General features: G+C 36.3%; 1 protein-coding gene across 2 annotated transcripts in view; it reads right to left on the bottom strand.

The window, feature by feature from the left end:
* The window catches only part of NALF1 (NALCN channel auxiliary factor 1), a 571,940-nt gene that overhangs the window by 319,069 nt on the left and 226,358 nt on the right, over positions 1-26,513 (bottom strand). The gene's annotated exons all lie outside the window — the stretch shown is intronic.

The following is a 26,513-nucleotide window of genomic DNA, read 5'->3' as shown; positions in this document are numbered from 1 at the left end:
GAACTTAATTGACAATTTCAGAACATTTCACCCCAAAGCTATGGAATATACATTCTTCTCAAGTGCACATGGGACATTTTCAAAGATAGACCACATATTGGGTCACAGGCAAAGTCTCTCCAAATTTAAGAAGATTGAAATCATATCAAGCATCTTCTCAGACTACAATGGCATAGTATTAGAAGACAACTGCAATAAAAGCAATAAAAAATTCAAACACTTGGAGGCTGAATAGCATGCTATTAAATGATGATTGGGATGCAAAGAGATCAAAGAGAGAAAGAGGGTGGGGCGGAGATTGATTCTTAAAAAAACAACTTTACTGCCTAAAATTGTGAATGTTCCTGAAAGAGGAGCAGTTGCCAGTCACCCTTCAAGGTCCCTCTCTGCCTTCTGACCAACGTTGTCCTGGAGTAAACCTTAAACCATGTCTTTTCAACAGCGAGGTTGATCTATGTGGCTGGGACTTTCTGAATTTACTCTGGTTGCTCCTTCTCACCCTCAGTAGAGCACAAACTAATCCTAGGGCCCCAGAAACCTAGTTTCTGGAACTTTAATCCTGGAGGCTGGACCCTGCTTCTGCTCAGAGCAGCTCAATAATCACTCCACATGCAAAGCCACTTGAACACTCACACTGCCATCTTTCCTCCCTCTGTCCTAGAAGAGATCACTGGCTCTGAATCAGCCCAAAGCATGTTCTGCTCTGGGCCTGGAGCTGGGTTGAGGGGAGGGAATAAGGGAACAAGGCTTCTCCTTTGGTCAGCTTTCTTAATCCACAGTTTAGCTAGGGGAAGCAGAGTCTCTTTATTCTTTGCATGTAAATCAAAGTCATTAGTATCCTGAGTGCAAAAGCTACCCCTTTAGGTAAGTCTGTGATAAGGTTTATAAGGCAAAGAGGTGACATTGCTTCTATGGAGATAATGCATAACACCTCACCACAAGAATTCCCACATGTTCACAAATCTCAAGGAACATTTACAGATGTATTTTGGGATCAGAATTATATATAAAAGCATAAATGTGGTTTAAACTTTTACATTGCCCAATGCATCTATAGATTAATGAAAATGCCTACAAAAAAAAAAAGACATTTTCCTTTTACATGAAGTCATGTTTAAATCTTGGAAGAACTGGCAGGTGAAACTGGTAATAGTGAGAGAAAAATATGTTGTAATGAACTATGTTATTTGATGAAGTAGGAGAACAAATTGAAGAGGAAAAAGCAGAAATAGAATAAATAAAACGGAATCAAGAAAAAGATACAGGTGAATTATGGTGACTTGAAATATGCACAGGAGAGAGGAAAGGGCAGGAACAAAGGATGATGAACAAATGTGAAAATGTAGGAAAACAAAGAGTAATAACTGCGGAAAGCTAGCACACAGCAAAGGAAATGAAATTGAACAAAACCAAAGACAGGAAGCCAATATAAAATGAAAACAAATAGTGTCAAATAAGAAGAAGAAATAAAAAGCCAGAGATGACCAGAGGAAACAGAATAATGGCTCAATATAACAAGAACTCATACAACTTAACAAAGGAAAACAAACAAGACAATTAAAAAATGGGCAAAGGTCCTCGAGACTTATCCAAAGTGGACATACAGATGGCCAAGAGACATATGAAAAAATGCTCAAAGTCACTGATCATCAGAGATATGCAAATTAAAATGACAATGAGGTATCACCCCATACCTGTCAGAATGGCTACAATCAACAAATGGCAAGTGCTGGCAAGGAAAAGAAACCCAAGTACAGTGCTGGTGGAATGCAGACTAGTGCAGCCTCTGTGGAAAACTGTATGGAGTTTCTTCAAAAAAAATTAAAAATGGAATTTCCATCTGATCCAGTAATACAATTCTAGAAATATATCCTAAGAAATACAAAACACTAATCAGAAAGAATGTATGTACCCCTATGTTCACAGCAGCACAATTTACAATAGCTAAGATCTGGAAACAGCCCAAGTGGCCATTAGTAGATGAGAAGATAAAAAAGCTGTGGTACACAATGGGATACTATGTAGCTATAAAGAGGATCTCTTACCCTCTGAGATGTGTTAACATAAAAAACCATTGAAACCTGTAAAGAATTTTTGTGAGTTTATTGGAGCCAAACTGTCGACATATGCCAAGAAGCAGAACCTCAATGAATTGAGATAATGGTCCTGAGAATGGTGGGTTCCATCTATATTTATACGTTGCAATCAAAGAAAAAGGGACTTAGGTGGGTTACATGAAATCCATTGATGATAGACTAGAGATGTGGGAGAAAGCAAAGCAGGGAAATCCCTGGGATTGGATAAAAAGTAAAATGATGGTGGGTACAGGAACAATTAACATGATAATAAAGGAATTGGTAGTATCTGTCCTGGCACGCAGAAGATTAGGTTGTGCCCCAAGGGGTCCAAAAAAAGGGAAGTTACAAGTTACCCAGACATTTCAAGGGTATGTTATCATAGATGCAAAGAGACAGATAGGCTCAGTTAAGGTAAAGGTTGACCTTGTCAGTGAAGATACCAGCCTAGGATGTAACTACCCACCATAACTGCTTTTAGTTAAAGTTTAATTTCAGACCATCTTTTGTGGTTACTTTAGGCCTCTGAGTTTGTAAGATTGCCATGCAGGCCTCCCCTGAGCTTGTCAGGTTAGCATATGGCCCCTTTCAAACACAGATGCATGGAGGGACCTGGAGAGTATTAAGCTAAGTGAAATAAACCATTCAGATAAAGATAACCATCACATGATCTCACTCATAGGTGGAATCTAATTAACAAAATAAGCTGATGAACAAAATAGATTCAGAATCATAGAAGCATGGAACAGACTGAGAAATCTCAGAGGGAAGATGGGTGGAGAGGTGGGGAGGAGAGAGATTAACTGGGGAATTTTATATTTATACTGGAGGCCAGGTGTACAAAATTCATGCATGGGAATTCATGCTGGGGTGGGAGGGTGGGAGGGGAGAATTCCCCTCAGCCCAGCCTGTACCCTCTCCAATCCAGGACCCCTCAGGACATCCCTCTCAAAATCTGGGACCACTGGCTCCTAACTGTTCATCTGCCTGCCTGCCTGCCTGATCACCCCTAACCACCTCTGCCAATCTGCTGGCCTGATTGCCCCTAACTGCCCCACCCCCTGCAGGTCTGGTTGCCTCCAACTATCCTCCCCCCTCGCCCCCCTTGCCTAGCCAGGTCATCCCCAACTGTCCCTCCATCATGCTGGCCTTGTTGCCCCTAAATGCCCCCTCCCTGAAGGCCCAGTTTCCCCTCACTGCCCCCCCCCCCCCTTGCTGGCCTGCTCGCCCCATGCAGCCTGTGTTCTGTTGTCCATCTGGTTGTTTCAGTACTGCCAGCCCCTGGCTTTTTATATATTAGGATACTAGTATGCTAGCCCAAGAACACAGACAATAGTGTGGTAAAAACTGGGAGGGGCAGGAACAGGGTGAAGGGGGTTACTGGGGGAGAGGGGGGAGGTGGGGGAAGAGGGAGAACATCTGTAATACTTTCAACAATAACAATACGTTAAAAAAAAGAAATTATTGAAATAAAGGGATGAGTACAACAGGAAATCTAGAACTGTGATAAAATATGCCAAGAAGGAAGCATTGATCAAATAAAAACAAAACAAAACAGAACCCTAATTAAAAGGACTAGAGAAGAGGCAAAAGGATATTTTGAAAAGAAAGCATTCTTGGAAGCTGAACCTAAATTTGTCACAGATTCTTTCTGTGACTCAAGCAAGTAATTATTCCCCATAGACTTTGATTTCCTCATCTGTAAGACAAAATAGTTATCATCATGCTAAATAATATGCATGTGTGTGCATGCATGTGTGTACATATTTATGCATTGTGTGTATATGCATATATCAGGATTGGGATATGGCCTGTTTTCTTCCCTTCATTTATTATTATTTTTTTAATTTTAAATTTTCAATTACAGCCGAAACTGATTTGGCTCAGTGGATAGTGCGTCAGTCTGCAGACTGAAAGGTCCCAGGTTCCATTCTGGTCAAGGGCATGTACCTTGGTTGTGGGCACATCCCCAGTATGGGGTATGCAGGAGGCAGCAGGTTGATTTTTCTCTCTCATCGATGTTTCTAGCTCTCTATCCCTCTCCTTTCCTCTCTGTAAAAAAATCAATAAAATATATTTTAAAAACTTTTTTTCAATTACAGTTGACATATAATATTAGTTTCAGGTGTACAGCATAGTGATTAGACATTTATATAACTTATGAACTCTCTGGACACTGGCTTTGCTTCTAGCTCTGCTGAATCCCCCAGCTGCACCTCTTTCAGAACTGAATTGTGACTTTGCAACCTAAGGGATGTAATTCCATGCAAGTACAGTTTTCTACCACATCACATCTTCCTGTGAAGGCCTCTGAAAATGTGGTACCCAAAGAACCCCACTCCCATTAGCAAAGGAAAAGGCCAATCCATGCAATTCTCTGATAATATAAGATCCATTCTTTTCTCTTATTTTTCATACTTTATAATCTCTTAAGGCTTCTATGTCTTCCAAAATGAGTATAGTTGAACTTTTCTCATGAATCTGATTGTTCTTGAAGTTGATGGGCATATAATACTTTGCCCAAGCAGAATTTTGAATTTCCCTATAATATTTTGCAATTGATTTCACTAGTGACCTCTAGTAGTAACTTCTTACAGGAAACATTTTCAAATATTTAAATTTCTTTCTAAGATAGAAACAACATTTCTCAATATCAAAAGTAACCTAACATATATCTAAGGCCTAATTTTTCAGTAAAATATAATTCTATTTTTCTAGATAGAGGAAACAAATACATTGCAGCACACATAGATTATAATTTGCTTTGATGTAGGCTTTCTTATTGAGAGGCAATTGTTATAGGAAGAATTTTTAAGTAATAGAAAATTTTTTCAAGAAGATATTCTTTTGTCACCTAAAGTTAAGAATTCCTATAAAAGCATCCATCCTATTTATGGCATTAGAAAGGATTTTATGAGAGGCATTTCATAAAATATATTCACAAGTTTACAGGCAAGGAAGGATTTTGCAAAAGACTTGAGCAGAGCATGTTCAATTAGAAATGAGGTATACTTGCAGCATTTCACACACTCTGCAGATTTGTGCAATGACAAATATGAACATAAATATGCTCCATTTCAGAAACAGAGGTAAGGAGGTCGATAGTCACAGCCAAGCCTTTCTGTACTTCCATGACCATACTGAGAGCAATTTCTGAGGTGAAAGGCCTCTAGAGTTTGAGCTGAGATAGCAAAAGTCCCCCAGTGATGTTGGGGTCTATCTTATCTGGCCAAAGTATAAGGTAAGAGAAATAAATGACCTGGGTAATCAGAATATCTACAGTACTTAGCACATAGGGGAGTCTGAGACAGGAACTTTTAGCCCCCAATATGCTCTTCTTCTTTTTGTCGGTGTCCTCAGCTACTGTTGCCAGTCAAGTCACTCTGGCATCCAGGTGTGGGAATGTGAATAAGTTCTGGTACCTGAGGTATAAAGAGAACTTCTAGGTAAAGTCTAGGAATGCTACTCAGAGAGCATTTAGCCAGTCTTTCCTGTTTCACGTTGCCTCAAGTGGATAGGATGGCTTGAGCTTCCGTATCCATTAGATTATGTTGAGGACAGAAGTTACTTGTTAGGATTGTAGACCATAAAGATAGAAGAACATAAATAATATAAGTCACTTAGGTACCTGATACAACAGCTCTGAGCGGTCCATCTCTGGACTCCTACTGCATTAGAAAGAAACAAATTTTGGTCCTGTGTAAACCAGTGTTATTTTGAAGTTCCATTTTTGCATCAACACATGATCCTAAATGACACAGTGCTCAGAGATATGATCAAATAGACAGACATAATTAGCAAACCTAGTTTTTTTTTTACTACCCTATCATCTTTTCTCTCATTCTACATATACCATTTTCTTCTATCACTTATCATTCCCTGACATGATATCTTTATCATTTATTGTTTGTTTATTGTCTCTTTCTTCCCTCCTGGCCACAACTAGAATACAAATTCCATGAAAAGATGCTCTTTCTTGAGGTCTATTCCAGCACCTACAAAAACAAGCACTCAATAAATACTTGTTGCATATGAGAGTAAATTTTAAAAATTCAATGTACCACTCCTTTTTCTAAATAATTGATCTTGTGCTATGAACATACAAAGAAAATACTTTTATTTGATACCAAGACTATATTTCTAAATTAGAATCACTTACTGGAGATCATGCTTTGCTGTTTCATAAGAAGTGAGATTCATAGATAAAACTTAGTGACCAGTTGGTAGCTGATCAAAGCCTCCTAATGTAAAAGGTTAAATGGCCCAGCTATTCTGCAGGCCTGTACTTGATTACACAGCTTGAAACTCCTATAGGACACACTGACTCTTCAATCTACCTAAACAGCCCTGCTCTGGCAAGAGATGTTACTCTGAATTATAAATAGACTCTAAAATCCAGGTCAAGATTGACATGGAGCATAGTTTGGGTATAAAATAAAGTACCTGCATGCATATTTGGGAAGGTGTGTGTATGTGTGCGCGTGTGCGTGCGTGTGTGTGTGTGTGTGTGTGTGTGTAAAGGTTTAACACATTTAGTGCCTGATTCCTGATCAAGAGTAAGGGCATAAATAAAACAGTGATAGGATCAGACCTGATTAATTTATCTGTCCTACTAGAATCAGGAAGTGAGAGTACAATCTACTGTCCTCTTCAACTTTTAATTTAATGATGAAAGGGAATCTCTCTGACAGGCCTCACTGCAGATAATGATTCAGCACCTATTAGACCAGATTTAAATGCACTAAAAAGTTCATTTCAGATAATAACTGTAGAATTAGTAATTTATGCATATTCATTAACATCCTTTCTGGGTCTAAAATTCCCAAGAGTAAAATAATTATTACCCCAAAGGGGAGAAACATTTTCTTTCTCTATTCTCCTGAAAATCATTTGCTTGGACTAAGTTTGAAGCCTTTTATATGTTAGAAACTCCAACAGGTGAGGGGGGTCGGGGAGACAAAGACCAAAAAAATCATGATACCTACTCAACAAAAACTTCATAGTCTAGTGAAAGAGGCTAATGTAAAAAAACAGTTAGCACACAATGTGATATGCTATAGTAAGATTATGTACAAGTTCATGCATATGGGTCACCTATATTTAGGTCTATGTTTGTACAAGTTAGAGCCTCAAGCCAAAAACCAGTCTAATGTTTGACATTTTCCTTTCTCCCATCTTCTACATCAGGGGTCCTCAAACTTTTTAAAGTGGGGGCCAGATAACGGTCCCTCAGAGAGCTGGAGGGCCGGACTATATGAACTACTAATTCCTATTGTAACACCTCAGCTGCGCTCACTGCCCAAAAAACCTGGCGGGCCGGATCAGACTCCTCTGCGGGCCGCATGTGGCCCGCGGGCCATAGTTTGAAGACCCCTGTTCTACATCTAATCCATTACCAAGTTCCCTTATTTCTACTGCACTCCTTCTTGACTTCTATCAATGTGATCAAAGTCATTTGTATATCTTATCTAAATGACTACCATAACCTACAATTGGTTGTTAAGTTTCCATGCTGAGAACCTTATAATTCATATCCTGTCACATTTCTATTTGGATATTCATTTTCCTAATCGATATCCATAAAGTATTTTCTTTTAGAGTACCATGTTCCAATATGTCCTCTCTTTGCCCCGCTAACACTTTTGCTTGGTTCCTACCCAAGAGATTTTCCATCTATTCATTCATTGTATGTAATGCTCTGCCCCCATTCGGTGTATAGATGGGGCCTTTCTATCATCCATGTCTCATCTCTAATGACACCTATCAGGAAGATCTGCTCTGGCTGATTGTTCCAAAGCAGCACTGTCCTAGATGCTCTTCATTACATGCTATCTCAAATAATATCATTGTTTATTTGTTCCATTTTTTATGTGTCTTCCTTTAAGAATATGTTCAAAGGAACTTTTTCTGTTTCTTCATTCTGTGCCTACCACATAGAAGGAAATCAGTTAATGTTTCCCTAATACATAAAACTGTAAGCATACATTCTTTCTGTGTTTGGAGGGAGAAGCTGAAAACTCTGGGGAGTCGTGTTTCCTGCACAGATTTTTGCCTTTTTCTGAACCACAACTAAATACTTGCACAGCAGTGGGCTAGGGTGCCAGCTTCTGCCCAATGAGGATGAGGCGTGGTCGAGATTCAAAAGTCAAAGAAAAAGGAAATAATAAAAGGAAAGTCACTATAACAATAGAAGAAAAACCGTTCCTCATTGTGCCAATCTGAACAGGACTCAAGAGGTATTCAATGAGACAGAGACCAGAGAAAAATGTTGGAAATATGGTAAACCCAAGTAAGGGCTAAGTAAAAGGCTCTGGCAGTAAAAACAAAGACTTGGAAAAAATTTTTCAAGAAAGTAGAGTTATTTCTGTTTTGTTTGCTTTGTTTACACCTTGGAGGCATTTCAATTAGGCTACAGCAAGCTAACCACTGATTCAGGACAGTAGTTGTCAAAGGCTGAGCAAATGCAGTATTATTGTTTCTTCTTGGTATTACTTGAACTGGAACAAGTGCTATTTTTCCATATATAAAAAGTAACCCTATTTTTGGGCCAAAAAGAGGAGAGCAGAATTAACAGAGCAAAGCTCTGTAACTTGGTGGACTATAACTTGTTTCTGACCCAAACCTTTAGTATTTCCTACTTAGCATTTATCTTAATTGTTAAATATTTAATTTAAAATTTTAACATAATGTCCCTCTAGCGTAAAGCAACCAGAAGATAGCAATGCACTTTTGAAATCAATGGTCTTGCTAATTTAACAAAACTAACACATAAAATCTGTGTAGTACAAGAAAATTGTATAAGGAGAGGTAACTGAATTATGAACAAAAGTAAACAGATAGTTCTGGAGCAAAGTTTTTGTGGAGCAAAGTTTTAATGAGACACAATGAAAATATATTCCAATAATCTCTAGATAATAGATGTAATGCAAGCAAGTACATTCTTGAGCCCTGTTGACTCTTCCTTCATAAGCAAATTGCATTTCCTACTTCCACACCAATTCAGACACTCAGCAAGTCACATTAAATAGCATCCTACTTTCTGTGACTATTCTCCCCATCATCTTATATAAATCCATAATAATGATAACTGTTCTTGCTCCTAACAATTCCATCCCCTGGTGATTATTTCCTCATCAGATCCCATTGGGAACTTACTCTTCATATGATTCATTTGCTGTGCAATTATAGGCTTTCTTCCACCAATTTTTACATTTTATGCTACATGACCACTGATGTCTCCTATGACACTGGGTGCTTAACACACAACTCTGAACATGGTGTAAATCATTAGTATTACATACAATATGTTAAGTAAGTAAAGAAAAAGAAAATTGGTGTGCCAGGATAATAAACTATAGTAAGAGTGATCCATTAAAATGATCATTTTAAAATGGCCACTGTGATTTTAAGTCTAGTTTTAAAACATGCACCTTGCAATAAAAATTGTTTGAACCCTTAGTTTAATAAGATAAACAGATAGTGAAAATACACTAGGTAAGCATGTATGCCTGTTGACATTCTCTTACCTGAAGAGACTCAGGATTCTTAATCTAACATGAATGATGAATATTTTAGGAAGTACTCAAACTTTCAGAAATCGTACGTGGAATTTTATGTGTGTGTACATTTTATAGGGGTACAAATACCTGGCTCTCATCATATGTTCAAATCAGTTTGTCCCTATGGCTTACTATCCACCAAAATGTATGGAAACATTTCCCTCCACCTGCTTGTTAATTCGTCCTTTTCTCTGCCTTTGATTGTTCCTCTCCTCATTATCTCCTTCTTTAGTGAAGGAGAGAGGTTTACCCCAACCCTAATGACAAAAAAAGCTTCCCTTAATTTTCTATAATATTTTCTGTCATCAGAGAGTGCACAGCAATGAGGCCTAAAAACCATGTAGGGCATAGACTACATTCTAAAAGGAACTTGGTACTTGAACATATAGAACCTACAGTTTTAATTTACAAAAAATTATTTAAAGATGTGCAATAACCTATGGGCTCTCCCACAAACAGCTCTCCCTTTCCTGTTTCTAAAGGGAATGCAAACATTTACTTGAATGAATAGCACATAAGGACAAGGAAGTCAATCAAAATTTTTCCCTAAAATATTTTACTTCAGCTCAATTAAAAATTATAAAGCTTAATTTGATAAAACTTCCATGACCTTAGTGTTCATATAATAAATATTTTCTGTCTATTGGTGTGTGGCCCAAGATAATAAACTATAGTAAGAGAGATCCATTAAAATGAATGCAAGATTAATATGCATCACATACATAAGAAAAGTAGACACATATCAGAGTTATTTCAGAGCTTTAAAAGAAACTATCATTTGAAATGTCAGATAGTCTGAAGCTACCACTTATAAGCAAGACACTTACAAAGTAAGATCATTGGTAATATTTTAATGCATGGCTGTTTAAGAAAATAAGCTATTTTCTTCTAAATGTTGGCTATGAAGAACTCATTGTTTTCTGCATTCATTTATCGGCTCATACCTGCAGGTTAACATCATAAATTCAGCCTCAAAGCAGCAGTGATCAATATGTCAAGAACAACAGTTAGAAGAAGCTTTTAAATTATTGCTTCCTGAGGGAATGTCAAGTATCAAAATGGTTCTCATTTTTTATCACTGAAGTAAATAATATTAAACAAAACAGAAATATTAACTGAACTGCCACATGCTTTTAGTTGGTTTGTCCTTTCATTTATGATAAATGGACAGGTTCATTTCTGATAGCAGGTGGGTCTCACTCTCATTTTGGTAGCTGCTCAGATGGAAAGTCTCTGTGACAGGCATAGCTCCATTTGAAGCCCACAGACTGGGTGGTTCTCACATTCCTCCTGCCTTGCTGATTCTTTATCCCAGTTCATTGTGTTTTTAGGATTATTATTAGTAGTAGTAAGTAGTAGTAATAGTAGTAGTAGTAGTAGTAGTAAAGTAGTGCAGTTATCATTAGTACTTAATATCAGGCTACCACTCTGAGATGCTTATTAGGTATTATACAGTGCTAGCTTCCTCAAATAATTAAAAATAATTTATCCTCACAGTAGCCTTGGAAGAGATTTTTATTTCATTGTGAAGATGACTAACAGAGACCCAGAAAGATAAAGTTATTGACTGTAAGCACAAAGGTAGAATGTGATAAAATTGCAATCCAGACTTATTCTGATTTCACAGTCTTAACTTTTATATTGGGCACTGATCTCCCTTCAAAACATATTTTTAATAATCCATTGTTTAAACAAATCAAATAGAGACTCTCTTCTGTTCTTTTACCTGGAAATCAATACAAATAAATTTGGAAAATTCTAGCTGGACTTTTTAGCCAATGAGTCAAACCAATATGACTGGCCTGGTAAAGATGAGCAAACAAGAAGTACTTGGTAAACCCAACAGCTCACAGAGGGAAAGAAAAATCCAACTGAAAGAAACATGAGGTTTTACCTCTTAGATAAGGCCAAAGATTTTATTTCAGGAGCAAAGAAATTACTGCCAGGTTTCTAAAGAAGAGTACAAAAGGCAAAGACAAGACTTCTGAATTTTCTTTTCTTACAGAAAAAAAAAAATAAGTATTAGACAAGATTCCACAGATGATGCTTTAGCCCAGCATCTATTCACTTCGGCAGAGCATTCTGTATAGTTGCTCCACTATAGGAAATTACCAATCATTTATCATCACCTACTTCCTGCTGGTTGGGGCCTCACAATCCAGCTGACAGCCTCTGCCATCTGTTCTTGGATCATAGTCAGGAACAATAAATATCTCAGAACAACAAAGTAATGCTTTTGGTGTTTATTCTCTCTCCCCTTACCCCCCATTACCACATACCAACATCATAAACACACTGTGAGGTATTTCATTAATTCAATCGCTCGTTTTACAACATTTTTTTTTCTATTGGGGAAAAGTATCAATTCTCTGAAATTTCACACAGTCTGTATTTAATTACTTTTGACCATATGTTTAGCACTGGAACATTTGCCTATGACAGAGCTAGAATTCAAAGTTATTACTCTAAAGACAGCAATTTTCAACATTTTTCATCTTATGGCACATAGCATAAACTAATTACAAAATCTGCAGCACACAAAAGTATATTTTTGCTGATCTGACAAAAAAGATATAATTTTGATTTATTCACACCTAGTGTTGTGTTGGTTGTTGTCACTTTTTATTTGAGAATGTAAGGGAAAAGAAGTCAGTGCCCTTGACTAAACAGTCAGGTACTACATGTTTTAAAAAGTCTTGCAGTAGCAGCACACTGGTTGAAAATCACTACTGTGAGAAGACATCTACTGTGAAAACTTAAGCTCAAGCGCTGGAAGAATGCTTATCACCTCAACAGGTGACAAAATGTTGTCAAGCAATAAAATTCATTTTGCACTTACTGAGTATGAAGTGTATGAAGGAAAGAAAAGACAAGAAAGAAATAGTCAAGGAGATGCAAATTACAACATAGGGAATATAGTCAATATAGTCTAACTATGTATGGTGTCAGATCAGTGTGAGATTTATCGGGATAATCACTTGTTAAATTACGTAATGACTAATCACTGGGGTGTACACCTGAACCTAATATAATAATGTATGTCAACTGTAATTGAAAAAATGATTTAAAAAAAAGAAAGGAAGTTCAAGGACCCTGGTGATATTGTGGTATTCTAAGCAAAGAGCTAGTTCTAATTAGCAGCTCCATGGAGTCTTAACCTCAGTTTCCCCCTTTTATAAAGTGGGATCCATAACCACCTTACCTACTATAGAGAGTGGTAATGAAAAGGGTAAAGCACTAAAAGATGTAGTTTTACTATCCATTAATAAAGAGAATCCCAGTGGTCCATGTGGCATGAACATGTATGCATCTAAAGTTTGAGTGTCAGAGGGACCTTCACTTTCCTGTGGCTTCAAACACTTAAAACAATCAATTCAACATGTTAGTAGAATACCAATGTGGTATGGGTCCAATTCCAATTCAAATTATTTTACTGGTTATTTAAATAAAAAATTTGATTATATATATCCACGGTATGTAAGTTATTTAACTTCTGTTTTAGGATTATACTTTCAGAGAGCAATCATTCAGAAATCATGCCTTTATTCACAGTCTCCTAAGCTGATTTTTGCTAGGAATAAGTTTTTCAAATGCATTTGAGCAAACAGTGTTTTATCATCAAAATGCTACCACTACTATTTTCAACAATCTACCTTGGGTTACCTTTGGCTTCTAAGATTTATACACATAGAAAAACATGGCTAATAATTAAACAGAAAGAACTGAGGTGTCCTGGGCGGGGGGCGGGGAGAGAAACATTACACTTCTTAAATTTGCCATGAATCATGTATTATCCTAATATACTTCCACGAAACCATGAATTAACGGTAGAATGGATACATCTCATGAAACTGGTCACTTGGAAGAGAAGTCTTAAGCATGCCACTGGTGTGGGGGCCTGTGCTCAGGAGTATCTGCTTCTTGCTCCTAGGTCAGAACAACAAAACTACCCAGAGCTACCCCCAGCCTGTGATATAGCGTGTGGATAACTGAAGCTCCTGAAAGTTAACATTGAGGTACAGGAGAGCAAGAGAAGTGTGATGGTACTTAAAGATTTCTGTCAGTAAAGGTTATCTTGCTTTAATAAGAGTATTATTCCCAGAGACTTATTTAATTACTAGAGGCCTGATGCATGGATTCATGTGGGGAAGGACCATGGGAGGGTTCCAGGACATGCCCACCCTGTCTCACCCAGTCCCAATTGGCCAAACTCCAGCAGCAAGCTAACGTATTAGTCGGAGCATCTACCCCCTGGATGGTCAGTATACATCATAGTGACTAGTGGAACGGTTGAACAAACGGTCAGACACTTAGCATATTAGGCCTTTATTATATAGGAAGCTACCATAGTCCACCCATCAAGGGCTATTGCTAAAATGCCCACATGATGTGGATACTTCATAAACACCCTTTATTTTCATGGCGATAACACCCAAAAGCTTTCAGAGTGGAGTATCAGTGGTAGGCTACTATTGACACACACATATTTTGGCTGAGAATAAAGGTCCAAGGAGGCTTAACAGAATTTAGTTTATCAAATAAGTTAATGGCCCATATCACTTCAGGCAATTTGGAGTCTCTGGTTAGATGCAATTTGACATAGGATAGTAACAGGCTCTGGAAAGAGTGATTTGAGAAGCATGGCCATGACAGCCTTAGATGTCTGGAGGCTATAAGGAAAGCCCTTGATAACTGAACCAATTAAGCACATCTGAAAAAACAAGATGACTCTAATTGGGCATAAAAAAAAGGGACCCAAGATATGATGGTTTGGGCACACATGGAAAAAGAGTGAAGTCATTAAAGAAGCACTTTGCTCATTACATTGTTTTGATGAAGGCCATTTGGTATTTATAAATCTGTTATTTGTGAACGGAGAAGGGAAAACAAGTAAATTTCCCTTGAATAATTTCTGGCATGCAGTCTTAGGATTTTTAATTTCTACATCTGCATAATTTTGGCTGTCACAGGAAAAGAAATGTCCTTTAAATTTTTATTCTGAATGGGCACACTTGGCACCATGTTGATGACATTCTGCATGTGTGTAAAACTGAATCAATCATATTTTCCAAGAGTAATAAGAGAGAGAGAGAGAGAGAGAGAGAGAGAGAGAGAGAGAGAGAGAGAGAGAGAGAGAAATCTCTAAATGCATTCAGAGCATGAAACCCTCTATGAATGGCAATATCGTAACTTGGTGTCATCTGAAAAAATTGATTAAGCATTTAAAAATGCTAAAATTATCCACTTAACCAAAGGCCAAGGTTCATTACTGTCCAAAATAATTTAATTACAATCCATTTCAATTGAAAATGTGACTAAAATATTCAGGACAGAAAATAGCAAACAGGTTACTGCCAAGATATTTTGGACCATTATTTTGCTTATCAGTTTTCTAATATTAGTGTGGTAGTGTATACTGTGGTATCATAGAATTAATTCTCAAAAAGTCAAGAATCAAATGTTAATTTGTGAATTACCCAAATTTTTTATCTATATATTTCCCTTCTCCTGCCTTTCCATGTTTTGACAAATACTGGTTCACTAGCAGTGGTGAGAAAAATCAAGATGAAGTCAAATTTACATATACTACATATATTCATTAGCATTCAACTTTTGGTGACTTTTCCCACTTACACGAGAAGCCAAAAGCAAATTCCAACTGTCTGTGCTTTGGTTGTTGTTTTTATTAAATGTCAATTTAAAAAGTTTCTGTTATAATAAATTTATTTAAGAAAATCATTCCTGAACATTATGTATTTTTACAAGTGCATTAAATGAATGGCATATTTAGTTGGGTTTTTGGAAGTTTAAAATTTTGTTTTATGGATTTGCTTTAATAGTCAAACAATTACAATAGATTAAGGGTAAATTATTTTTTAAAATTTTTCTTTTTCCTGTGATATAGAGAATAACTTGTATTTACCCCTAAAAATTAAACTGACATTATTAGAGTATATGTGCTATCCTTTAGTTTTATAACATCTAACATAAACTTCTCTGAGTTCTGTGTAATTAGGCTGTAATTGTGAAATGAAACATTAAAGTACAATATTTCCAAAACAACAATTCATGTGTAATTAGATACTGATTAGAAAGTAGATTATCTAGTAAACTAGTTTCTGCTTTGATTGCCTGTGTTATTTTTTTAAAATTCCCTGGAGACAGCGATCACATGCTGTGATTAGGCTCTCAATATTTGCTAAAACTTATAACATCAGTCAGGATAGCAAAACCAATTTCAATCTAGACTAGCTGGATCACTGACTTCTCAGTTGAAAGTACAAATAGGCACTTGTACTTCTACAGGCTAATATTTAGTTTTTACTTGAATGGAATTAATTGTGCTTTCTATTTTTGTTTACTGTTGGCATAAAAGACACTAGAGATGCATCAAGATTGTAATTACTAAAGCTGTTAAGCACTGTTTTGACAAATATTATCATGAAAATACTAACCATCATATAGATAGGAAATATCTGATATTTGTTATGTAAAGATATATGAAAATATTCAAAACATTTAAATGGCAACACTTCCACAACAATTAAAATATCAACATACGGCTTTTAAGATGAGAACTCTATTTTTAAGATTTCTCCTTGCAAGGGACAGAAATGAGTTCATTAATCTCTTGATTTCCAAAATATCTCAGAGTTGTTTAGGAAAAACAATGTTATGTATGAGCTTCAGGATAAATATTATTCTGCATTACCATTTATTGATTGAAACAATATAAATTTTCTTGAATTATAGACTATTAATTCTAAAATGAATAAACCATCTTTATAATATTCATAAGAACAAAAAAATGTTTTTCTGATTTATAACATCACAGCACAACTAAATGTTTTGTATATTTGGTGACATCAAATAAATATTTTGAAGAAAGAAAAAGTTATTTAAAATAGGTGGAGTTGCCCGGCTGGTGTGACCTCAGTGATTGAGCATCAATCCATGAACCAGGAGGTCAGGGTTGATTCCTGGTCAGGGGTCAGGGCACTTGCCAGGATTGCAGGCTTGATCCCCAAGGAGGGCCATGCAGGAGGCAGCCAATCATTGATTCTCTCTCACCACTGATAATTCTCTTCCTTTCCCATCCTCTCTCTGAAATCAATAAAAACAATATTCAAATAAACAAACAAACAAACAAACAAATAAGCAAATAGATAAATAAATAAATAATAAAGTAAAATGAAATAGGTAGAGTTCTTCTCAGAAGTTAGGAACAAACCTCAACCATCCCTAACACCTTTCTTTCACCATCTTTACACCTATCAGTGGTGAATTTCTCTGTCTTTCAGTAGCATTTCATGGACAATATTTTAAATTGGCATGTGAGAACTGATTTAGGCTATGTTTGTCTTATCACATTGTTTATGTAAATGAACTCAGTACTCTCTTTATGGGTAGTTTTGTAAATCTCCTGCTCCATCAGTCTCCAACCTTTCACTGCCACCTTCTGTAATAGGCTTTTACCATATAGATACCTGGATACCCTGGTATATTATCTTGATTTAACTAATAAATTATGATATCATAGGAATTGTGTGACTACTATCTAATTTTAAAATTTTCGAACTGTTTTAAACTCTATTATAGAGTTTATAAAGACTATGAAAAAACTTATTGACAGAAATAATATATAAATGTGAAATTAAGAGGCAGCTAACAAGAAACAGAAAACCAGAGATCCAAATGCCTAATGAAACTAATAACAATGAGAATAACAAGAGATCCCATCAGGGGAACTCAATATTTCAGTGGCTCTCAAGCATTTTATATAAACATAATATATTTATATAGACATCCTAATAAAGTTATACTTTACACAGAATATGTAAAAGAACTGGATAAAAAGGAAGTGGATATGAAGTGGGGTATGGATGGAAATAATCCAGAGACTTCTTCTTTCTCAGAGCTTGGGTAAATGACATATGCATAAGAATTTCCATTTGAGTGACCAAGTTTATAGCCAATCATTTGTGGCTTTAATACAGCAGATGGTTCCAAAACAGATGTGATAGATAAATTGGAAAGATTCATGGTAGAAAGATGGCAACTGATCTCATGATTCCCTGGCTTGGAGAGAGCTGGGCTAGAAGCAAGCCTAGAGGCCAAGCTGCATAGGTATCCTGGCTCACAGACCTGTAGGGCAAACATGATTCCAGTCTCAGGCAGATGCCTACCTGGACATCACTGGTGGCTTCTATCCCTTCTTTAGCCCAAAGTAGTCTTAGACAGGAGGGGCAAATATTCCGGGCATTGAGCTGTCATCACACTAAAAATGGACTGAGATTTGTCCCAAAGTGTTTCCTTGGTTTGAAAGGAGTGTTTAAAGATGGGTGCTCAAGTTCCCATACTACCTGAGTTGTCCTTTATGACCTGGGTGTGGTGTCAAGCATGATCAAACCTGGGAGGACCAAAGCAGCAATATAACCTATGACCCAATTTACTTCAGTTCCAACTTCTGTACAATGAATCCATCTTGCAGCCTAGGCCTATGGATTCCTGGAAAGTGTCATATGACCTCAAAACAGAGGAAGTAAAGTTGTGGCCTGGATTACTAATAATTATGCATGGTATTGATGGCCAACTAGAAAGTGGACAGCTACAGCATGACAGACCATCTCTGGACATCTGTGAAGGGCAGTGGGTAACAAAACCTCCACCAAGAGCAGAAGTTGGGGAAGTTCACTTTATCATTCACTCTGTCCAGCTATGGAAGGAGATACTGATTTGTGACTTTGTTTAGTATTTCACAATATGAGGCAGAGACATTGAAAAGGGCATAGTTAGAAGATCCTTCACAAACATTTTGAGCTAAAGTTTATTGGATGTTCTTACTCAATGGTCAAAATATTCATATATATATATATATATATATATATATATATATATATATATATTACATGAGACATCTTCACTGATGTCTCATATAATGCTCATCAGAGTGAAACCTCAAAGTGGAAGATTCCATTACTCAAAAGTATCAAGTGGCAGATTCCATATTTTCCCTCATCGATGGAATGTAGAAACTCAAACAAAAGAAACAAGGTTTCCTACATACAAATGGAATCGTGGTGGTTAAAAAAAGGAAAACATGAGGGAGGACCAGGTGAATAAAAGGGGTCAACTGCCTGGGACAGAGGAGACAAACATTAGGTGGTGATCACATAGCTGAGTGTGCTCTGTTGCACTACAAAGTTGTACAAGTAAAGTTTTATAATGTAATTAACCTGGCTACCACAAAATGCAATAATGAAATAATTATTAAAATAAATTTTGTTAGTCCCCAAAACAAAATAAACAAACAAAAACAAACAATCTCTCTCCTTCTGCTTCTGGCCCCACCCACACTTTTATTCTGTGTGTATCCCTGTGTTTTTTTCCTAAATTAATCAGTTTGGCATATTATCAAAAAATCTTACTTTTACTGCCAGTAAAGTAAGATTCTATCCATTAGAGTTTAATATATGAGAGCAGAAATAAAAAATCATAACCAAAATGATTGCATATATTCATATATTTATATTTAAAGCACAAAAACACAATAATAGTTGAGTGATTCAAAACTCAACTATGACAATTACCTCTATAACTTGGGAAATTAAAGTAAAATTAATAGTGTTGTTTTCCCTTTTAAAGAACGTGTTGAACTAGTACTTTTCCAATAACAACTCTGTTAAAAGTTAGAAAATCTTGGCAAAAATAAAAAGTAGGCATTGAAGTTTTTGTATGTTTTCAGGCTACTAGATTATCATATTTTACAACTATATAATTTCAAACATTAGATATTCCAGAAACTAACACTTGCACACACAGAGACACCCACGTGCAGGAGTTAGAAACCATCTCAGGCACGTGAGCCACCAAGACCACCACTCATGATCCTAAGGTGTTTTAATGTCATAGTAAAGAGAACAGAGCTCCCTCAGCTTTTATATATCAAACTGCAATGTAGTCATTTTAAAGTCATCACATTGCTAATAACCAGGGCAAAATGTTTCCTTGTAATTGGAGTACTTTGAATCTAGGACATAATGAGAACATAATGTGGCCCTAAGAAAAACTATTCTTGTACAAAACATTCTAAACAATAAAAAATTCAGGTCATTTCTCCTCTGTTGTTCACAATCTTCAGTATATTAAAAATTTTAGAAAGAGGAGCCTCAGATTTCTTATGGGATGCATTAGAAATAGCCACAGCAGAGAGTGCTGAGGAAAGTTTCCTATTACTGCCTGGATAGTTATGCTTTCCGTAGCCCACCGCCTTCACTAACTCATGACAACCAAAAGTAGTTGGTAGTAAATAAGTGCAATACCATGGTCTATTATATTGTTTATATAAGAAAAATAGACATATTTCCAATGCATGCTTTCAAATTGCCAGATCTACCAGATAATATTTCTTATGAAGTTGAATGCAAAACTCTGGTTAACATGTCCAAAATGAGATAGCTGTCACATTCATCATCCCGGACCATGAGTGATGTGTGATAAAAATGCAGAACAATTCCGAAAGAGTGAAAAAATAAACATTTAAAGAACTTGATATATTTGAACACGGAGTAAGAAAGCCCTACTCTACAGATGGTCAGGTGACCTGCCTGCCACCATTTTTTTAAACCTCTCCTTATTATTTGTATAGTGCGTCATCTGGATTTTCTACTAATTTTTGGATATTTCAGTGGCTTCAGTTTAGATATTTGGTTATTAGCTACTGAGATGATAAATAAAAAGTATAATGTTAAAGACTGTAAGATGGAAATTGCTAACAGGCAACCTGTGGGGTGTGTGTGTGCGTGCATGTGTGTGTGTGTGTGTGTGTGTGAGAGAGAGAGAGAGAGAGAGAGAGAGAGAGAGAGAGAGAGAGAGAGAGAGAGAATGAGAGAGAGAAAGATCAGGTTCTTAAAGAGAGAAGAAATCTTCATGGAAGAGTAATTTAATAGAGAAAACATCTAGACAAATATATGGCCGCAGATGTCTTGCAATATTAAGGTTTCTGTCAACCTCACATCTGGATAATAACCATGCTATGCCAAATCCTCTGAAGAAATTTAAGTGTCTCCTCATAGAAAAAGGCAATTTTCTTTAAGTTCAATGCACTTATCTCAGGGAAAGACATGGTGCCTGTCCTTTTAAGATGCTGAACTTTCTGAAGTTATCACCTGTCACTTAAAGTAACAGGGATGATTTGTTCTTCCAGGTATGTGACTCTATTGCCCTGTTTCAATCTGGCATTTGCTTGAGATATTTTTATCTACATTTAAGTTCAGATAAATGTAAATGATATTTTGCATATATCAAGGGGGCTGCTTTCTATATTTGCTCTCTGAGATTGTCAGAAGTGCTCTTCTAGATAAAGTGAACAAATTCTTAAGACTATCTTGGAAAAAGTCTACCTGTTATGAAAGATACTAACAAAAAGCAGCATGTAATAGCTTTAATGTCTTGTGACTTGTGAAACTAATGAATTTGCATGTGCAGGTATGCACACACATACAAGCACACACACAAGCACACATTTACAAATACATGTGGCACTGCTGCACAAGTACACGAGGTGAATTAAGGCAAAGATGGTTTAAAATATGCTTTTGGTACAAGATTTAGGAAACTTCTACAGTAAATTCTCCTATCTAGCAACCCATCCCCCACACCATTGATTCTAAAACTTTCACAGAATAAAGACAGTGAAAATATTTGAATTTTAGTTTGTACAATTAAAGGTCCATTTGAGACTATCAATCTCATACCCATGAAAATGCTTTCTTTCCAGGGCTTTTGTTCTTGTAAATAATAGAGGTAACATAAAATGTACTGAATTGTGCCAATGGCTTGTTTTTACGGGGGGGGGAATCACAAGAGCTATAAAAAGAAAAATAGTTAATTTTAGGTCGTTCAATACAATGGCAAACGAGAGCAGAAATGTATCCTGAACCTGGCCTGTGTGGTTCAGTGGTTGAGCATCGGCCCATGAACCAGTAGGTTACGATTTGATCCCCAAGGCAGGAGGCAGCTGATCAATGATTCTATCATCATTAATGTTTCTTTCCCTTCTTTCCTCTCTGAAATCAATAAAAATGTAAATAAAATAAATTACAGTAAAAAAATGTATCCTGAGACTGAAAAATATGCCTGATTTTTTTAAAATAAAAAGAGCTTTTGTTGTTCACTGTAAAAATTAGACATAATTATTTTTTAATATATTTTATTTATTTTTTAACAGAGAGGAAGGCAGAGGGATAGAGAGTTAGAAACATCTATGAGAGAGAAACATCAATCAGCTGCCTCCTGCACACTCCCTACTGGGGATGTGCCTGCAACCAAGGTACATGCCCTTGACCAGAATCAAACCCAGGACCTTTCAGTCCGCAGGCCGATGCTCTATCCACTGAGCCAAACCGGTATCGGCTAGACATAATTATTTTTAAAAGTCAACCAATATAGTGAAAAATAAAAAAGTAAAATATATCTAGAATCCAACGTCCTATCACCTAGAAGGTGATATTAATGTTAATATTTTAATGTGTTCATATAACACGTTATGGACAAACACACAATAATTCATTGATGTGCAATTTCCTTCTTTATTTATTTTTATGTTGTATGCACAAATAACTCTTTGATCCCTGCTTTCATCTTTAAAACAATTTTCAATTATCTTTCTGTTTAATCCTCTTATCTTCCAATCTCTAAATATTAAGTCTACCAAGGCACAGTCCTTAAATGTATATTCTCACGTTTTAGGTAATCACAGCCAGTCCCAGAGTTTTGAATCAATTTAAAGACAGAAGTTTCCCAACTGTCTACTTCTAGTCCTGAACATTCCCCTGAGCGCCAGCTTCATATATACAATTGCCCAAACAACATCATTACCTGGATACCAAGAAAAAAAAGAAAGGAAAGAGAAAAAAAGGTTAATCCTTCTTACCTCCAGAATGCTCCTTCCTCAGTCTTGTCCATAGCCAAGCCTGGTTATGTTGGGCAAAGGGCCTTATTAAGCTCTCATAGTCATTTGGTCTGGCCCTGGCAGGGCATTTTGGGTGACTTAATTAAAAGTTTGACCAAATATAGCAGAGTAAATTTTAAGTTGATAATTTGGGATGGCCCTCAAATGATGCTATAAACATCCACATGGGCTTTAGCAGAAAAAAGGTTCCCCACCCTAAAAGCAAAACAGAAACTCTCCTATCACACTTTCTCTGTTCAGAAAATACAAACTGACTCCTCTGATTTACATGCATTGGAATGTATTTGCTGGTCCTTCTCCATAGGATCTTCTTCCCCACACTACTGCAGAGTTTACTCCCCTCCTTAACTCCAGTCTCTAATCAAAACCCACAGTGCAGACAGGCTTTGCTTGAGGATCCTGAGAGAGCAGCCTTCCTTTCCAGTATCATTGCTTGCTTACTGCAGTTTATTTTTCTTCTCACTTTTGATCCGACATAATTTGTCTTTCCTAATTGCAAAGCCAAGTGGTGTTTAGTATTTTCTGTTGTTTGATTTTGGCTGCTCTTTCCTCAGACTAGAAGAGCAAGTAATGCAAAATAATTAATTTCAAATTAAGTAATCAAATCATTTTATGTTCTTTATAATATACAGTATGACTTTGTCACAACTTATTTTCCTGATAAATATGTGTGTTGGTTATATATTCTCACATCAAAAAAGTTTCAAAGAACATTTTTAGACTTGATTCTGAGCTCATGCCTAGACATAACTGTATTAGATTGTGGTGTATCTGGTGTCATATTTTTTAAGTATATTTTATTGATTTCAGAGAGGAACAAAGAGGGAGAGACAGAAATGTCAATGATGAGAGAGAATCATTGATAGGCTACCTCCTGCACTCCCCTACTGGAGATTGAGCCTGCAACCTAGACATGTGCCCTGACCAGGAATTGAATACTGAGTTCCTGGTTCATAGGTTGATGCTCAACCACTGAGCCACTCCAGCTAGGCAACTGGTATCATATTTTTAAAATATTGTCAAATATCCCCAAAAAGTACAAAATTCTTCACCTCCTCTAGCAGTCTGACTTCCCATTTTTCCACCTACCAGCCAATACTTGTCCCTGCTAGACATTTAATTTTTTCTAAATATGATGAATATGTACTACTCTATTACTTATTTCTACTTTAAATTAATTTCAAAATTAATGTGGTTGAGCATTATTTTATGTGCTCTTGTGCTTGTGTTTCCCTATCCAGGCTTTACATGTCAATTTTAACCAGTACAATGAGATAAGAAGCTAACAAATGCTATTTATGAAAAATAACAAAGAAATATGACTTAGTGTCTTTATTCAAATAAGTTATATAGTGCAGATTAGGGTAATTATATCTACATACCTGTTAAGCCCTTGGATAATTAAGTAGATTATAAAAATATCTAATTGTGTGTAATTAAGAAAACTTAAATATCTTCAAAGATTTTCCCATTATAGAGCCTAACTCCAACTTAATACTTTACTATTACTCAAATGAGATAACCATATATTTGAACTATAATCACAAAAATTGTCGACCAGTGTCTCAGTGGCTTATCACTTTATGGTTCATTCTCATCTCTGGTTAAGAAGCTGTAGGATACTCATCTTTCTAGGAAATACTATGATAAGAAAATCACCATGACATTCAAGGCTGAAGATCATGTTACAATGACATTTATAGGAAAGGTTCCCCAACAATCAAATTTAAGGTTTTCTACATAATGTGATGTTAGTCTCATATATAACACCGATGGATATGCAACAGGTAACAAGGAAAGGCAACGTTAACTTTTCAATGCCTACCAGGTTATTAATATTTTTACAGATAGAATGACTTTCCCTTCCTGAATGCTCACTATATGCCAGACCCTATGATAAGCACTTTACATGCAATCTCTCTTTTTAAAAAGTATACTCCAAAGTACATACAGTATTATTTCTGTTTATAGCTGTGGAAACTGAGGTTTCATAATTTGCAGAAGGTGGAGTTTATTACAGTTGTCTCTAGAGATAGACTCTGAGCAGCTTTGCCCTGCTATCCTCAAAAGAACATTTTAAAGAAAGTGTTAGTCAAAGCATGGCTTCCATTTATGAAAAGGTATTAACTTCATAGAGTCACATCTAATAGCATCCTGTGTTTTCCTTAAGTCAAAATTCTAAGAACTTGATGTGCTTTACTTCTAGCAAAATATGTTAATGTTCATGGCATTAAGTATGTAACTTATCTTCCTGCTCCCTTTCCAACTTAACTGGGCATCATAGCCAACTGTTCCTAAAAGAAGAAAAGACATTATTCAAACTTCCTGTTAACTGACTCAGGACTTAGCTATAAAGATTTGTGACAGATTCAAGGATAACTTCATTATAAGGCCTATTCTTTAACTGTATGTTATCATACTTTTGTTTTCAATATTTCCAACCATTTTAGCTTTTGCTATGGGCACTTTTATTATGGGTTTCATAAAAAATAATTTGTGAAGAAAATAGGACTCTTACTATGAAGGGAAGAATACTAACTTGGTCTTTCTTGAAAATTTCCATCCCTGTGCATATGAAACCGCAATGTTGTACAAGCTGAAAAAGATGTCTTATGCTCACATCTGTGTGTTGCTAGAGAGCTAGGCAGGGGTGTTCCTGATTAAGCAAATTGGACGGAATCATTGCTGCTGGGAAATAGCCCCTCCTCACTGTTGAAGAAAATATTCATCGAAATATTTTTAGCAGACAACTTGTCCCATGCTGAGAAGCTAATGTCTCACCTCTTAAGTACCAGCTAATTCCTTCCAAAAACACATGTAGACCCAGCCAGGCTGTATCATTCAAATCATAATCCATCATGGGACACAATCTGGGGATGTTTGAATTTCACTACTCAATAGTCAATTCTTTAACAGATTTCCCGGCATACCCTAAAGAACATAATTCTCCATTATCTACACTCACTGCAGGCAAAATGCCCAATTTGAGAAGAATGTGATTTCTACTGTTTAAAGTCACATGTACATTAAAAAGTCCCTAGAAAGCATTTTTTCAATCCTTGCCACACGTACAACAATGGCCTAAGTGCTCACAATGACCAAAACTAAGCAGTTGGCATAGATCAACTACTCCCCAAGGAAACAGTTTCTTTTTTAAAAAATATATATTTTATTAATTTTTAACAGAGAGGAAAAGAGAGGGATAGAGAGCTAGAAACATCAATGAGAGAGAATCATTGATCAGCTGCCTCTTGCACACCCCCTACTGGGGATGTGCCCGCAATCAAGATAAATGCCCTTGACCGGAATCAAACCTGGGACCTTTCAGTCCGCAGACCTACGCTCTATCCACTGAGCCAAACCGGTTTTGGCAAGAAAACAGTTTCTATCTTCCTGTCAATTTTGTATTTCTTAACATCTTTTGAGAAGAAACATTTAAAGTTTATTTAGTGATAAATAAAAACAAAATACAAGTTAAAACGGTTAACTTATTAACCCAAATCATGTTTCCAAGCTGAATAGTTGGTTGGTTGGTTGGTTCCATATTTTCTTAGCTAAGATCTTTCTCTGACTCACTAGTAATTTAGATTCCTTTAAAATGAATTTTATCTGTCTCCAAAGTGTAAAAAATTACTAGGCATGATTTGTTTTTATTTCTCAGCAATCTAACTTGGCTCAGTTAAAAAGGACATTAGTTGAACTGTGCTCTGCTTTAGTCCATTTGTAAATGAAGGTAATTCCCTACATAACTACTAATTAGTCTTATATTTTGTCTACAGCTACTAGGGCATTTCTAGAAAACACTCATGGTCTTAGTTTATAATCCCAGCTCTGCCATCCTAAAGCTCCATGGTTCCATGGAATTTATAATGCCTACTTTGTAAAGACCTAACCGGTAAAGTGGAC

The sequence above is a fragment of the Pipistrellus hanaki genome (assembly GCF_964339955.1).
Source record: "Pipistrellus hanaki genome assembly, chromosome: 3".
In the NCBI taxonomy this organism is placed as follows: Eukaryota; Metazoa; Chordata; class Mammalia; order Chiroptera; family Vespertilionidae; genus Pipistrellus; species Pipistrellus hanaki.
This window is presented reverse-complemented; position numbering and strand designations above follow the sequence as displayed.